Consider the following 15,936-nt stretch of genomic DNA (forward strand, 5'->3'; position numbering starts at 1 on the left):
TAGCTTCACCCTCGTTCTGTGCTGATATTGTTCTTCTAAAAATGTAATCAGTGATTAAACTTTGCGATGATGATTTCACTAATTTTTTATGCAACTCGCGATATCCAGACATAAATTTCTTCAGCTCACGTTGGAATTTAAAGGCTCGTTCAGAATTTGTGTCCTTAACAAGAAAATGATTTTCCAATTTATTTCACAGTTCAAAACTTCTCAAATTATATTTGCAGTAAGGGGGGGGAGACAGGTTTTTCTTCCGCTTCACTATCGTTTTCTGGATCTTCGACGATATCTAAAGTTAATCGATATCCAATAATATCATCGTCACTTAACGCATTCTCCAAAAGCAGTTCGTCTCTACATCGTTCTGGGTAAATGTTCTGGAAAACAACTTTAATATTGAATAATGAACGACTTGGAGATATTAGCATTAAACTTTGAATTTTCTAAAATGATTCCTTGTCACCATTGCTCTTCAACTTGCTTTGATTACTTTGTCTATGATTCTGAAGAAAACAAAATTTAGATATGAAATTCCTAAATGTAACATTATAATTTCCCCATCTGTTGCATATGAATGACTTAAAGTTTTATGGAAAATCGGCCCAGGAAATAGACTCTTTATTGACCACAGTTCGCATTTTCAGTCCGGACAACACAATGGAATTTAGTTCAGATAAATGCGCCATTTTATCCATTAAACGAGAAAACATTAATGACACTAGCAGTTTTAATTTTGATCAAGAGAAATATATAAAAGCAATTTCAGTTGACGAACACTATACATACCTAGGCATATTAAAAGCCAATGATATTCTCCACTCGAAAGGTTAACAATAAGTAGCATCAGAATACATCAAAAGAGTTAGAAATATTCTGAAAACAAAACTAAATGGATTAAACACAATTAGAGTAATGAATTCTTGGGCTACACCAGTGATCCGATATACAGCCTGCATAATAGATTGAACAAAGAAAATCTGGACAAACTGGGCCGCAAAATTTGAAAACTAATGACTCTGCATCATTCATTACATCCACTAAGTGACCGGTTCTACCGAGAATAGGCAGACGGGGTCTGCTGCAAGTAAGACAGACTATTGATGAAGAAGAAATTAGTTTAAGAAGTTACATCGACAATAGCTCTGAGCCAATGCTTAAAGCAATTACACAAGAGGGCCTTCTAAAAGCAACAGGAAACAAATCCGATTACAAAAAGGAACAACAAAATAACCGATATGTACGCTGGAAAAATAAACCCATGCATTGCCAGTTTTTTCGAAATACTAAAGACAAAATTGTCGTGAAGAAGACTTGCAATGGCTACAATTCGGATACATTAAAAAAGAAACAGGATTTATTCTAGCAGCTCAAGGACAGGCACTACAAACTAATGCAATCAAAGCAAAAATTTTGAACATCAACAATAACAGCAAATGCAAATTTTGCAATCAGAAAGATGAGACTGTAGAACATCTAATCAGTGCCTGCAGCAAGATCTCTCAATCTGGTTATAAATATCGCTATGATCAAGTACGCAAAATAATTCATTGGCAGGTATATAAAAATATGGGTTTCCTACTTCTGATAACTGGTGGCAGCATAAAATAGAAACTCTAATGGAAAACGAAACAGCAAAAATAGAATACAAACTGATCGGCATTTGGAACACAATACACATGACACCACAATTATCGAACATCGACAGGTTTTTGATATCGCAGCACCCAGTGACAACAAGTTTAACAACTTGAAAAAAATTACTAAATATCGAGATCTGGCAATCGAAGTTGGCGACTGTGGCTTAAACACACCAAAGTCGTCCTAATAGTTTTCGGTGCACTTGGATCAACTTCTAAGAAGCTGTCCAACTATTTACAGCAACTAAACATCAATGAAGTGACCCCAAGCATTACTTGGAACAGTCCATATTTTACGACGCTACCTGACGGACTATGCTTAGATTCTTGGGTGGTATCTGAACTGTTCTGTATCACCAGTCATATTTTTGATTTATATGATTTCTTGACTGTGTATCAATTATATGAATAATAATAATTTTTTTTATAATAATATATATTTTATTGATTGCTAAAATATTTATACATACAATAAACATCTTGTGTGACATTGCATCTTATAATTTTACAGACTTCAGCACTAAGTGCTGCAATTCCTACATTGGATTTCAATTAAAAGTTTTAATAATATTTTTTTGCCTTTATATTATGTATTTACAACACATGGTCTTCTAATAATAACAATGAAGATTATACAGAATTTTTTGTATAATTTTTCATTTTTTTATTTTAGTTTAATTTAATTTAATTTTTTTTTTAAATTTGAGAAAGAATGATTATACTTACAAATTTCTGCATTTGCTTTTATGGATTACTTGTAGATGAGTGAGGCATGTTAATCCCACCTACTTCGAAGCTTGGGTTAGCTTTTGTGAAGAGAATGTGATTTAGCCTTCACTATTTGTGTTGTTGCTACTGTTTATATATGGGATGTTGGCATTGGATGCTAGTGATTTGTGATGTGTTTATTAGTGTTAATGGTTTCTTAACTTTGTTGGTATATTTTCCAGAGTTCGTTTTTTAATGTTCTGTAGTTATCTACGTGTTTTAACTTTCTTGGTAGGTTGTTGAGTTGCGTGGGTATCTGATGTGATCTCACAAAAGATCGTTATGAGTTGTTGAAGGGTGTGGGGATGTAGAGAGTTGTTGAAGGGTGTGGGGATGTAGAGAGTTGTTGTAGGTCGTGTTATACGATATGTGTCTCTGTTGTTTCGATAGATGATGTTGAAGTAATTCCTTGTTAATGTCATGTAGTGTTTCAGGTTTTTAATGCTCAGAATTCTGTGTATCACCATGTGCCTGTCAGATATTGTTTGTTGCATGTAAGGTGTCCAGATCACTGTTGACACGATTTTCCGGTGTAGTGTTTCAAATTTTGTAAGGTGGCTGTTTGATGTATATGCATAGACTGTTATTCCGTATCTGAGTAGGAATTCGCAGATACTGTGATATAGGAGTTTTTTTATGTTGGGTGGAATAATGTCTTTAACTTGGAAGGGAAGAGTTTTGTTGCGATGATCCGGAGTTTGGTGTGTAGATATTCTATATGTTTTGTCCATTTAAGGTGGGAGTCTATATAGAGACCAAGGTATTTTGCGTGTGTTACAGGTTTGATTTCGGAACATTGGCAGGTATTTTTGTTGTTAATGCAGCGGTATGTGTGACAATGTATCGATAGTGATGCGGGGCGTATGATTCTTGGTTTGTGCATTATCAACATCTGTGTTTTGGTGCCGTTGATAGAATTGCGTTTTGGTGGAAGTATGTTGTGATTTCGTTTAGGTCTTGTTGTGCTTTGCAGAAAGCTGTGTTAATGTCTGTGTCGATTGCGAGTAGTGCAGTGTCATCTGCGTATTGAAATATCTGACTTCTTATGGATATGTTATGAACATCGTTAATGTTGAATAGAGTGGGTGATAATATGGCACCTTGAGGTACACCGTGTTTTACTTGTATACTCCGACTGTGACATGTACCTATTTTTGTTACTTTTGTTCTATTTGAGAGGTAGTCTTGAACCATGTATGCAGTGTTCCTCTTATACCTATTGAGTATAGTCTGGTGAGTAGTATGTCATGTTCAAGTGTGTCAAATGCTTTGGTTAGGTCCAGCAGTATAAGGACGGCGTACTTGTTTTTCTCGAGAGCTTTGTTTATTGTGTCGGCGGTGTCTTCTAATAAAGTAATAGTGCTTTTTGTTTTCTGAAGCCGTATTGGTTTTGTGAGATGATGTTGTACTTCTGTAAATAGTTCTGTAGGCTGTTGTGTGTTATTTTTTCTAGAATTTTTGAGATGACTGGTAGTGTAGCTATTGGTCTGTAGTTATGAGTATCGTTTCTTTTGCCGTGTTTGTATATTGGCGTAATTACTGCAGTTTTTAGTTGTTGTGGAATAATGCCTGTGTCGAATATTATGTTCACGAGTTTCAAACGTATTGGATTTATTTGTTCAAAGTGTGTTATAAGGTCTGTGAGTCTTATTTTGTCTATTCCTGGAGTGGTCTTTGGTTTTAGTTTTAGGAGTGCTTCTTTCAGTTCCTGTTTTGTTATGGATGTTAAATACATCGTTTGTTGTTGACTTCGTGTTGGTAGTTTTTTTTTGATCGTTGGTAGTTTGTCTTTTTTGTGTTGTGTGATTTTGTTTGTGAAAGCATGGTTGAATGAGTCTGCTAGTTCCTCTTGGTTTGTGTCCTGACCGAAGCTTTTTGCAATAAAATCTTGTGCTGAAGTTTTCTTCTTTCGGGTTACTAATTCGTTGAGTGTAGCCCATGTTTGCTTAATGTTTTCGTTATATTCCATGAATTTTTGGAAGTAGTAGCGTCTTTTTGCCCTACGAATTTTTGTTGCTAGTTTATTTCTTGTGTTTTTGTATAAGGTTTGTAAATGTGTGTTACTGGGAGACTTTTTAAGTTTTTTCCATAGATTTTCTTTTTCAGTAATAGTATTTAGTATGTCGTCATTTATCCATGGATTGTTATCTGTTTGTCGCCTCGTTTGTGTAAGTTTTGTTGCTTTTTTGTATATTTCTGTGAACTTTAGTTGAAAATTCTCGTATAATGTTACAGGATCGTTTATTTTAAGTAGGGAATTCCAGTCTGTATTTTTTACTTGGTTATCGACAATGCTCTTTATTGTGACTACGTTTTTACGTTAATTACTGATGATGTATATGTATGGATGGGAGCCCGTATATTGATATGATCAATGCATGATTGTGTTAGTGAGTTATTGAGTATTTCTTCTCTTGTTGGGGAGATAATGGTAGGGTTTATGTTGTACTGACTTAGTCTGTCAAGATATGTGTTAGTGGTTGAGGAAGCGTGGTCAAGAGTATTTATGTTAATGTCTCCTATTAGGATGAGCCTGTATGTTGTACGAGGTTCGATGCCGCTTAGCCATGTTTCTAACTCGTGAAGAAAACTGAGTGGATTATTATCTGGGGTCTGTATATTGTGTTTATTGTGTATTTGATACTATTGTGGCTATTTGTGAGTTCCAAAATTAGTGTTTCCGTATGTTCGAAGTGAGTTTGTTTTTCTGTCACATTGTATTTTTCTTTGATAAATGCCACAATACCACCTCCTCTTTTGTTTGGTTTGCATAAGTTATAGGTTTCATAATTTTATATGTTGTATGCGTAAATTTCTGTGTCGTTTATTGCAACGTTTATTGCAAATAATAATAATAATAATAATAATAATAATAATAATAATAATAATAATAATAATAATAATAATAATAATAATAATAATAATAATAATAATAATAAAAGGCTGTTACCAGAAATGGTTATATTCCAAGACAATAGAGTACGCAAGAAACAGAGCAGATGTAAAACGAGATGTAAGGGAAACACACACACACACACACTTTTCTAATTCGTAACAGAATTAGAAAAGGATAGTTCCGAGCCACTTTCAAGTACCTATAAAATAATAAAATACATGAACAAAGAAATAAAAGGAAAGGTAAAAAATGCGAACAATAGATTTAGAAACATGGGTAACTTATTTTCTAAATCTCGCATTTGATGATAAATAAAGAAATAAAATCTTGCATAACAGAAAGTGAACACACAGAAAATATCACGATGTTAAAACTGAAAAAATACAATAAAAATGAAAAGTAGTCAAACACCAGCAGAAGACAAAATAAACGTGGAAACAAAAATGCAGATGAAAAATATTTGAGAAAGAATTAAAATTCTTTCCTATGTTTGGCTTTCTGCAGAAACTGCTAACTCTTGGGAAAAGCACTGATTATTCCAATTTATATAAAAAATGAAATAATGGTGGCTGCAATAACAATACGTGAATCTGTCTGATAACTGCAGGTAGAAAATATATGAATATTGAAAGAGAATCTTGAAAGAGAAACTAAACAGTATTTTATGGAACAAACCGATAGAAGACCAGAATGAATTCAGGAAAGAACGACTTACATCGACTCTTTTTACTCTCTGAGATTATTCATCGACATACATTGAAACAACTTTGAAACAACATTAAAACATCGTTTCGTGTTGTTCAAATCCATAATCTAAAATACTTTCTCTATATAAAATACATAAAATGTATTTATAAAAAAATTAAATATTCTTCTAATATCTCTTATCAGACGTATCAGTAATTCTGAGTCTTGAGATCTTCTTCTCCAAAATAAAAATAATTAGAACACCAAATGAAAAACTAGACACACATTTAAAACTTAGTTTTTACACCACAGTTTTAATATGCGTGCGTCAGAACAAAAGACGTTTGTTATCAGCCAATTTGGTATCGCCCAATATCTATCAGTGGAAAATGGACGTGGAGATCAAATGATGGGAAAACCAAAAACATGATTGATATGATTATGATTAAACGAAGATGGATAACATCAGTACAACAATGTCGAACTTTTCAAGGAGCGAATATAGACCATAGTTTAGTGATTGCAAACATCAAGTTGGAATTAAAAAAGAAATATAAACCCCAACATCAGAATAGAAGTGATACAGCACGAATACGTGAAGCAGAAATAGGAAGAAGTTACTGAACAGTGTTAGAAGAGAAACTTAAAAGTGCGGAGAAAGATAAAAACTCGAATTTAAGAGTGAAAAGAGCAAAGAAGGCGATAGAAGATGCAGTTGAAGAAACAGGACCAGAAGAAGAGAAGATCAAGAAGAAATGGTTTACACAAGAAACACTGATATTAATACAGGAGAAAAGAATGTTGAAGATAAGAAGGGATACATCAGAACTAATAGAAGAGCAATATAGAAGAAAGTGTAATGAGGTGAAAAAAGCAGTCAGAATGGATAAAATGAAATGGTTAGAAGCCCAATGCAACAATATAGAACAGTACTATGGAGAACATAAAGCAATGGAGGTATACAAAATGATCAGAACCATTAATAGAAAGTGGCAACCAAAACAGACCACAGTTAAAGATGAAAAAGGCAAAGTATTAATGAATAAAGAAAAAATTGTACAGTGGTGGAAAAGATATTGTAGTGAGTTATATGAAGACAAACTAAATTCAGATGGCATTGAGAAACTGACTGAAGAATTGAAACAGATATCACCACCAGCTAATGAGCATGATATGAACATTTTAAGAAAAGAGGTAGAAAAAGCAATAGAACAGCTAAAACACAACAAGAGTCCTGGTAACGATAACATTACTGGAGAAATGATTAAATATAGTGGTGAAAGTATGGTTACAGAAATGCACCAAGTATGTAATATGGTATGTCAAGAGGGGACAATGCCAGAGGAGTGGGTGAAATCAATATTTGTAACATTATACAAGAAAGGAAATAAGCTAGAATGTAAAAATTATAGAACAATTGCTTTGATAAGTCACCTTGGTAAAGTGATGATGATCATATTGACAGAAAGGTTGAGAACATAATTGGAAGCATACCTTGCAGACGAGCAAACAGGATTTAGGAAGGATAGAACTAAAATTCAACAGATTTTGACAATGAGGTTAATAGAAGAGAAAGCTAGGAGAAAAAACAAAATCATATATACGAGCTTTGTTGATTTTCAGAAAGCATTTGACAGTATTGACCAGAAAGTGACATTAGCAGTTCTGGAATCCTATGGAATTGATAAAAAAAAAACTAATAGCTATATTAAAAGATGTTTATCAGAATGCAGATGCAGCATTTCGAATAGGTGATGATTTGGGGAAATGGTTTAAAACAAGCAGAGGTACTAGACAGGGAGACCCAATATCACCAAGCATTTTCATCGCACATTTAGAAAGAGCAATGGAAAAACTGAAGGAAGATGCCAAAGGAATATCAGTACACGGAATGAGAATTAACAATCTGAGATTTGCAGATGACACTGTTAATATTGAAGAAGACGAAAGAGAACCAAACAAAAATACTGAAACTGCTAACTGGGGAAGGGAAGGGACTTGTTATGAACTTGGAAAAAACAAAGACAATGGTATTTGGTTAGAAGAACATGAAATAAAAGATATAAGTGAATGGAACTGATATAGAAAATGTAGAACAATTCACATATTTGGGAAGTAAACTGACATATGATTTGGTCTGTAAAAAAGAAATAAAGATCAGGATTGCAAATGGAAGTACAAATCTGAAGGCCATGGATAACATCTGGAAAAGTAAAGTGATCAGTCTGCAAACAAAACTAAGAGTACTGGAAACATGCATCTTCAGCGGTACAATGGACGGATCTGAAACGTGGGTAATAAATAAGGAAGCAAGAAAAAGAATTTTAGCATTTGAAAGAACTTGTTACAGGAGGATTCTAAGAATAGGATGAGTACAGAAAATCACCAATGAAGAGCTCCATCAGAAGATACACCCAAAACAGAATCTAATGCAGAAGATTATAAAACGGAAGCTGCAATTATTTGGACACATCTGTAGAATGAGTGAGGACCGGAAGATAAAGACATTTATGTTTGGTATTTTGTACGGTTTAAGCAGAAGAGGTAGACCATACAGAGAATGGATAGACGATGTAAAAGACTGGTGTAGAATGGGTGTACAAAAACTGCGACACTGTGCACAGGACAAAGAAATGTGGATGAAGATAGTGAAACAGGCAACAGGTATCAACAGGCAGTGAGCTCATGGTTCGTGATGATGACGATGATGATGAATACCTATCAGTGCATTTGGTATACTTTAATTGTATGTGAAAAGGAATAGATTCAATTTGAACTTGAAAGCAATAACGATTCGCTTGAAAATGACATATTTATAGATATATACAATTCTCTAAGGGAATCAAACTATATTATCGTTTTGTTTATATTCATATTTTAAAACATTAGATTTTATATCGATATTAACAAAATTAATGCGTATTGTAAAATTGAAAGAAATACAGATATTTACCTACAAACAGTCCATTAATAATAACAGCGTACTTGAATGGGCATGCGTATAAAGTATGACCAACAGCGACGGTATTAGCAATATTCAGTGAAGACTGAGAAAAGCAACGCCGCGATTTTTTGACATGTATTATGACTTTAAGGTTATTACTGTTATGTAAACGAACACCACTTATGACAAACGCATTTGGACAAGATTGAAACATGTGAGAACATAATTCTGATATGCGACTGCGCTAAGAGAGCGGACAGGTCGTAGTTTATATTTTATTATTTTGCATAACAAAAGTGATCTTTTACTTTTCAGCATTATTTGAAGCCCAATAGCTTTGTTATTGGGCTTCAAATATTCCACAAACGTGTTTGAAATATTATATTTTATTCTGTATTTTATACTCATTGCAATATAATCGAAATAAGACAAAGAAATAGCTGCGCGAATAAATATACCTGTAATCTTCCATGCTAATGAAAACTTCGTTATGAAATTTTTACTTTGGCATAGATTCAGATTCATTAACATTCACTAAGGAAAGAAATGCGATTTTAAAAGACTGCTACGCAACCAGTACCGCAAACAAATTAAAATTCATTTTTATTTTTAGTTATTTTAATTTAGTTGTAAAATGTCTCTTTCGATACTCTTAGCAGAAATAGCTACTTAATCTGTCGTAAACACAATAGCAGATGATAATTTTTAAAGATAAAAATGAAATATTTCTAAATATTGTTTAGCTGTTGTCGTTGTCGCATGGAATTCCCCCAATTTTCCTCATTCGTCCCTTATGATCGGTTGAGCGCTCTTAGTAAGGGAGTTTTTTACGTATACAATTTAACTGTAAATCCGTGTGTGTTCACGACCGGTTTGTCTGTTCTGAGGAATGAAAAAAACCAAGTTCCGAGAGAAGAAAAATCTCTACCTTCGTGTGAGACAGGCAAACCACGTTTAGTCGAAAGAGACTAGATGAAGTTTCTTTACGTCCTGGACGGGAATCGAACCCAGTTCTTTCCGATCCGGGAAGAACTGGGTTCGATTCCCGGGTCTGAATAGATTCGTGTATACCGACTGAGATTGTTGTTTAGTAATCGACTGGAAATTTGTTTTGGAACATTGTGGGATTTTTTATATTTTCTGTGAAGTTCACAGTTACAATTTTCTCACTCTGGCATCACCATGTTTCTCTCTCTGTCTGCATGAAAAGGTTGTCAAACGCAAACAGAGAAATATCGCGTTACTCTTGTAATTCGAAGTTCAAAAATGCATTCTTCTGCTGGAAATATTTGGCGAGAGGAAGCAATTCAAGCCATTTACGTCATTTGGAAATACGTGCAAATGAGAAAATAAGAAACTCAAAGATAGGAAATGTAATCTAAGAGTTTCATGTCGAATATAGAAAACTATATAAAGTTCGGCGAGTCCAAGCGTAAGCCAACACTTGGAAGTACAATGCTAGAGTAGCCCTTAGTAAAGGTGGAGCAAGCTCCGATCACTGTCCTTAGTATTTTTCCCATAATGTAAAACACAGCTCCTAGGAGATGTATTACTGTTCTACATTATGAAAGAAGGTCACCACCCAGACCGGTTTCGACCTTTTTTGAGGTCTCATCAGTGAGTAAGTAGAATAGGCTTACGCTTGGACTCGCCGAACTCTATATAGTTTCTATATTCGGCATGAAACTCTTAGTTTAGATTACCTATCTTTGAGTTTCTTATTCGGCTAAGAAATAATGTGCACTTAATTTGGATTAATTTTAGTTCTCTGAAGTGAAGCCTTTTGGCTCTTATTTCAGTAAATAAAGAGGTTTATATGTGTTTCTTTGACCTTGAAAAACCGTTTGACATTTTGAAACTGGAAAAGCTGATGGAAGTGTTAGGCAAAAAGGGATTAGCTTGAGAGACCGAAGGTTAATAGCTGAATTATATACGAACGAGGATACTGCCTGTCACCGACGCTCTTCAATATATTTGCGGAAGAAATGATAAAAGAAGCATTTGATGAAGAGAAAACAGGAATCACATTGGAGGAAGAACAATACAAAATATTAGCTTTGAAGATGATCAAGCAATATTAGCTAATGCTGAAGATGAATTACAGCACCTAATGCAATAATCTAAAAGTATATGCTGAAAATATGGTATGAAAATCGACACAAAGACAAAAAAAAGTGATGAGAGTCTGCAGGAAACTGGGAAGTGTCAAGGAATGGAGAAAATGTAGGGTAAGTGAGACTATACAAATACCTTGGTAGTATAATACAAGAAAATGGAAAATGCGACATGGAAATAATAGAAAGAATTATCAAACGAAAATATGCATCTAATCGCTAGAAAAATTTCTTTATTAATAAAAATTAAAGAAAAGGCTTGAATTAATGAATTAATTGTATAAATAAATTAATTTATACATGGACAATTGGGAAGAAAAAGCTTAAATTCAGAATGCATTTGAAATGTGATTATGGAGAAAATAAAGTGGACTGAAAAAATTACCAATCAAGAAGTATTACAAAGAGATGAAGAAGAAAGAAATTTACTAAAGACCATAAGAAAAAGAAAACATAATTGGATAGGACATGTATTAAGAGGAGACAGCCTAATGAAAAGAATGATAGAAGGAAACATTGAAGGAAATCGACCAAGAAAGAGACGATTAATCATGCTTGATGATATATTTATTGGGTTCAAGAGGATGTATGATCATTCAGGAAATCAAGGAGGAAGCAAAAGACAGAGGAAATTGGAAGAAACATTTCCTGAGAAACCGCTGTGGCCAAGATGAAGACTGATTATGATATTAAGTTTACATTTCATGAAAAGTTCTTAAAAAACTGGGAGATGGACTGATTCCTTGACTCTTTATCCTCATCTAAATGAAGAAAATCTGTGTGGATGGGATGCTATTGAGCTAAAAGCTCTAGTCATGGCTGGGTAACGGCAATAGCCGAGCCTCCGTTAAAACTTCATTGGCTACAGCATTGCCATTTGTTACACTGGAAGGCCTAAAAAGGACTTGATTCACTCAACCATTTCATGAAAAGTCCTTATAAGGACTGGCTTAAACGGAGGAAGCAAGAATGCTTTTCATCTTCCCCGTTATCTGTAGAAGACAGTGTAGAGATAAGGTGTTATTGAGCTATTAAAGCTTTGATCATGAAAGGAGGGTAACAGCAATAGCCGAGGCTCAGTTATAACTTCATTGTCTACAGCATTGCCATCCATTACCCTCCCAGAGTTTCGTCCATCATCCACTTTCTGAGATCTTAATTCAAAGTCCTTATAAGAACTGCCTTAAAGGAGCGATGCAAGAATGCTTTTCATCTTCCCCGTTATCTGTAGATGACAGCGTAAGGATAAGGTGTTATTGAGCTATTAAAACTCTGATCATGGCAGGTGGGTAACAGCAATAGCCGAGCCTCAGTTAGAACTTCATTGGCTACAGCATTGCCATCCATTACCCTCCAAGGGTATTGGATTGAATGAATCAATCACCGCATCTCACGGTCGATTGATCCCAATTCCGTTATGAAAAAGTCCTTATCCTTATAAGGACTGGCTTAAAGGGGCGAAGCAAGAATGCTTTTCATCTTCCCCGTTATCTGTAGAGGACAGTGTAGAAGGTGTTATTGCGCTATTAAAGCTCTGATCATGGCAGGAGGGTAACAGCAATAGCCGAGCCTCAGTTAGAACTTCATTGGCTACAGCATTGCCATCCATTACCTTCCAAGGGTATTGGGTTGAATCAATCACCGCAACTCACGGTCGATTGATTCACTCACGAATAAAATGAATATTGATCATACAAAAATTAAAAAGGTGTTTTTACTAAATTTAGAGAAAAAAAAAGAAACTTTCTTTAATTTAGTAAAAAAAAATTGTAAATATTTAAAAAACTTTGTTTTGCAAAAGAGTTGAATTAAATTTCTGCTAATTTACAAATTAATTTAAATATCACTTTTAATTATTTATACTATTTCTTAGCAGAAGGTCATTTGTTGTTCATAAGCACCACGCCTTAATTAAACTACAAATCAAACATAACAGTATTGTGTAGAATTTTTAAATATCACAGAGTGGCATTTGGTATTAAGCATCTCGTGGCATAAATCTGAGTAGACGAATATGGGTTGTTATTTCGAGAGAAAAAAAATGAAATTCAAATACGATTTTGACTGATTCTTGAGAAACATCGAAATGAAAAACTCAGAAAGCAGTTCTAAAAGATGCTTATGAATAATAAAAATTAAATTAAGTAATGACTACATTAGAAAACTAACAAACGAAATAAATGAAATAATTCTAACATACTTGAAAGGTTAGGCCTGAAATATCTCGTCTACCGTAGGGAGTCGACAAGATTATCTTGTCCAGAGCATCCTTCTGCGATGCATGGCTTCTGTCTGTCGAAAATTTTGACGCCATTGAAAATATTTCAATGGTGTCAGACTAATTTGTTGGTTGTTGGATTGTTAAAGAGCCTTTGCTTGAAGCAAGAAATTAGAGTTTGTATCGTTTTATTTTATTGGCTAAAAGGTATTAATTTCAACCGTTTGACCAATAAAATATTAATTAATTATCAGCACCGTAAGTACCGCCGCAAGTACAAATAGAGAAATGCGAGTGATTTCTATATGGTCTCCTGTTTTCCAGTCTAAATTTTATTTAAAAATATCGTGTTTCAGACTGAGTTATTTGTAAGCAAACTAATCGTAATCAAGCCTGTTAATCAAAAGCTTTCTTCTGTGAACAAAATCTAGGTAGCGGAAAGAGTGGTTAACAGCAATCAGTAAACATACTCAAAACAAATAAATAAAAAAATAAAACATTTTAATTGAAGTTTCTGTCCTTCAATACTTAGTTCTTGTTACTATGTTATTATTTTTCATGTTCCATCGAGTAACACAGCTCATCACTTCGTCCATTCCATTTAATTGGAATGGAAAATATGATGAGCTGGATTACTGGTCGGAAATCAAAATAAAAGTAATAAAATTGAAATATTTGATAGACGATAACTTCATTAAAAATATTTTTTAAGACGTTCACTGTGCTTTTCGCCGGTGTTCCCACTAACATGGATTTTGTTCACAGAAGACCAAATTTCAGAATCACTGCTGGCGTCACATAAAGAAAGATCCAGGCTAAAGAAATAGCTTCTGAATCAAACTTTTGTTCTGATCTGATGTAATCTTGTCTTGTAATCTAATCCTCTGAATCTTCTTAGTAATCTTTGTCGTACAAGCAAGTAACACGTGATCACTAAATTGTACTTAACTGCACAACCAAATAAGTAACCTTGACGAGAACGTGCTCAGCACAAAACCTTCAAAAATAGAATGCGAAACTCAGTTCTGTAAGGCACGTTGAATCCGCTACTCTTTAGAAATAATGTTTTGTATATTTTTGAACAAGAGTATTTTTCCTTATTTTGTTTTTCATACGCTCATAACCGTCTGTGGGTTGCTTTCGAGCAAAAGAAGAAGGAAGATTTCCATATCGGAACCTTTGTTCAGAACGCATTTTGAATCCATTTGCGCATCGTTTATTTCACTCACGTAAAACTAAACTACGATCCATTATTTTCTCACTTTTACACACATTCCGTAACTGAAACGACGTGTCATGTCTAACATTCAATCACTTCTATTTCCTCTCATCTCTCACTCTCTCAATTCGCAAACACCTCACGCTGTTTTGATTTTTTTAAACTTTTTAAATGCAAAATTACATTTAAGTGTAGCAATCGTGTTGATGTTGGAAGAAAAGATTTTCATTTGAGCAATATTTTCATTCATACGGAGTTAACAGAGCCTGCAACTTGTTTGTAATCAGTTTGTTCGTCGTTTCGGTGAGCGTGCGCGTAGCAATAATTCAATCATTTTCTTAATCGATAGGTTCCGACGACAGTGAAGCGTGCTGCTGCAATTCAAAGGGCATTCGGAGATCTCACGAACTGTTAGCACAGATGAGAATCACGGCCTGATGAGAAGCATTTGTTGCAGTCTCCGAAACGCAGTCAACGCCGAACAGCGGCAAAACTAGGGATAACAATGGGGTCAATACAGAGAATCTTTAAGGAGCCAGATGCCGTTTCAGGTGGGTCACTGTTTAACAGCAAAAGATTACACTCCACCGCAGGAATAGTGTGCACGCGTGCTGGCCAATGACTATAAAGATCCGACCTTCCTCCAAAATGTCTGGTTCTCAGACGAAGCGCATTTCCCTCTTAGCGGTCGTGTAAACAGAAGAACCATCACGTTTCTTCATTTATATTAAATAACATTTAAATATTAAATCAGATACAGCTGTTTAAACCCAAAGTGTTTAAAATAAATCCAACGGTTATCACAATCATTCATGCTGCAGTTAAATAAGTCTCGATGTGATCAATCTTATCTGAAGCAAAGATCTGAAGCAACGATCCAATGACATCGAGATGAACATCTGATAGTCGTATTCTAATGACTTTTTTTAATATGCATCTCTCTCTCTCTCTCTCTCTCTTTCTTGTCAAAATTTTATATTTCCTCTTCTCTCTTTCAATGGAATTAACTTCACTTGAATTAGAAATATACCGCAGTACTTCTTAGGATCAGCCAAGATATTACAATTTACATTTACAGAAATACTTGTTTATTAAGATCGTTGATTTTATATCCAAAGTATGTTTGCATGCATTACATTTAAGAAAAACAAATTTGATTATGAAATAAATTGTAAAATGATTCAGTAAAATATTCAAAGAAACCTTAAGAAATATTTAAATTCCTTAAAATAATCTATAAAAGTGTTTCACACCTATCTTGAATTTGTTTGCCTATTGTATAAGAATTCTTGACTGAATTCCAACATTTATTTATAATAAATAAAGCTCTGACATCCTGTATATATGTATATATATATATATACTTTTTTTCTGTTAGATTTCATCTTCCTTTCGCCTCCCTCAATGAGCGTTAACACCAGAAGGTAATAATAATAATAATAATAATAATAAT

The sequence above is a fragment of the Typopeltis vanoorti genome, chromosome 6 (genome assembly GCF_054136105.1).
Source record: "Typopeltis vanoorti isolate ZY-2024b chromosome 6, IOZ_Tvanoo_1.0, whole genome shotgun sequence".
In the NCBI taxonomy this organism is placed as follows: Eukaryota; Metazoa; Arthropoda; class Arachnida; order Uropygi; family Thelyphonidae; genus Typopeltis; species Typopeltis vanoorti.